Source organism: Sphaerodactylus townsendi, linkage group LG02 (assembly GCF_021028975.2).
Source record: "Sphaerodactylus townsendi isolate TG3544 linkage group LG02, MPM_Stown_v2.3, whole genome shotgun sequence".
Lineage (NCBI taxonomy): Eukaryota > Metazoa > Chordata > Lepidosauria > Squamata > Sphaerodactylidae > Sphaerodactylus > Sphaerodactylus townsendi.
Genome location: NC_059426.1, coordinates 173,417,455 through 173,419,586, shown reverse-complemented (window position 1 = coordinate 173,419,586; position 2,132 = coordinate 173,417,455). Strand labels below are relative to the sequence as shown.

Genomic DNA, 2,132 nt, shown 5'->3' with positions numbered 1-2,132 from the left:
TGAAGCCAGTGTTGCGGTGGCACTGAAACAAATTGTTCTAATCAGCCCAGCCAATCAGTGTCCAGTGTCCAATCAGAAAGCCTGTTGAGTAAGAGCCCGACATAGCCCCACCCACCTTCTACAAACACATGATGGGCTCCAAGAAAGTATCAGCTGGCAACGTGTTGGGAACCCCGACTAACTTCATACAAGGCCGAATCAAGTTTCGTTTCAAGGGAAGCGCTCACCTTCGGCAAGTCAACCGCTACGTTCTGCCTCTCGTTCTGATCAGTTTTAAGCTTGGACACCGTCTCGTTCAACTGGGTTTTCAGCTGCAAGAGACAAGAACAAGACCAGCTGAACGCAACCTCTGTGGGCCACAACACTGCTCGGGACAAACACGAGATTTGTTTAGAACACCTGGGATTAGTAGATAAAAAGGAAAAAGTGGCGGAAGGAAGTCCCACCTGCAGAGTTCACACAAAAAAAGGAAAAACAAGGACAGAAGTCTAAAACAGGGGGTTAGAAACAGTAAGAGGGAACCCAAAAAACGTCCGAATGGTTTTTCACACAAAGCTTTTTCACGTGTTCGTCCACTGAACTGGACCACGGGAGGTTGGTTTAAGGCAGTGGTGGCGAACCTTTGGCACTCCAGATGTTATGGACTACAATTCCCATCAGCCCTTGCCAGCATGGCCAGCATGGCCAATTGGCCATTCTGGCAGGGGCTGATGGGAATTGTAATCTATAACATCTGGAGTGCCAAAGGTTCGCCACCACGGGTTTAAGGTCAACATGGCCCACAGGTCAACCAGATGAGTCCAGTTGGTGACACACACCCTCTCTGACACCCTCTTCCCAGGGCAGAGGCAGCCCCCAGCCATTTAAAAAAATAAGCCACTCAGAGCTTCTGGCAGAGGTGGACCTGCCAGAGGGACAAGTAGGGTCACATGTCCCCGGGGGCAACCAATTTAATCATGTGGGGGGCGCTGGCAGTTGCTGGCTGGTGCTGGGGCCGGGGTGAGCCACCGTGTGTGCAGGGCTGCGGGGGAGTGCAGGGGCACCCGGAGCAGGTTGCCCCGGGCGCCATTTCCCCCCGGTATGCCTCTGACTTCTGGTATCTTCACTATGACGTGTAGCACCAATCAAAACGGTTCGTTCTCTTTCCGAGGAGTGGCTTCAAAGAGGTGCCTGACATGGACACTGCCTTCAATTAAAGCAACAGCTCAGCCTTGTCCCTAGCTCAAGGGTGGGCAATTATTTTTTCCATGGGGCCGCATAAGAAACAGAAAATATTGTGGAGGGCCGGGCCAAAAGGCAGGGGGGCCAGTCAGGGTCATCTGGCGGGCCGGATGTGGCCCGCGGGCCGTATAATGCCCAGGTCTGCCCTAGCTGAAGCAAATCAGTAACTGCAAGTCCGCGGGCAAGCCCGTTTATCCCGCCAGCAAGGAAAACGGTTTTCTGGACAAAAGCATTGAGGCAAAGAAGGGGAAAGGAAAACAGGGTTGCAGGTTTTTTTATTAAGCATTGATGTTATTGAGAGGCAGACAGGCTGAAGCGGTATTTTGAACTGACAATCGAAAGAAGGAGCCGAAGCGGTTAGCAGACAGAGAGGATTCGGAAAGGTTTCTCCACTCGTTTTCGGTGGAAGGCAGAAGCCTCTTACCACATTTAACTCTTCGTTCTGCCTTACTGCTTCAGAATAAGAATCATCAAGTTTTTTCTGCAATTCAGTCAAGAGATCTTTGAGCTGAAACGAAGTTTTCAGAGAATTTAAGATCAGCTGCCCTGTGCCCCCCATCGCTCCGCACACACCTCTCTCCCCACATCCCTGCTTCCATTCAGATCACCCCGTTCATTTGCCGTGAAGTCAACAACATGCGGCTTCCTATGTCAAGCAAGCATTTAATTACTGGGCCAGCCAAGTTCAAGCTTTAATCAGATGTTTGGGGGGGGGGCGGGGGGAGAAGCAAAACTGTTTCCACATCTGAACAGGGTGTTTACCTCTCGGACTTCTGAAACATACGTCGATCGCTCGATCTCGGCTTTCTCCAGTTCCTGTTCCAAATGCTCTCGCTCCTTTTTGAGCTACAACAAACAAAACCAAATGAATGAATGAATGAATGAATGAATGAATGAATGAATGAATGAAT

The 2,132-nt window shown here is 50.5% G+C and overlaps 1 long non-coding RNA gene across 1 annotated transcript; it reads right to left on the bottom strand.

Annotated features, from left to right (window-relative positions):
• Window positions 1–226: 226 nt before the first annotated feature.
• Window positions 227–2,096, bottom strand: LOC125427538. Its single transcript, XR_007243707.1, has 3 exons — window positions 1,984–2,096; window positions 1,646–1,729; window positions 227–311 (listed from the first exon to the last, which is right to left on the bottom strand). It is a non-coding gene; the product is annotated as an uncharacterized LOC125427538 (long non-coding RNA).
• Between the last annotated feature and the right edge of the window lie 36 nt (window positions 2,097–2,132).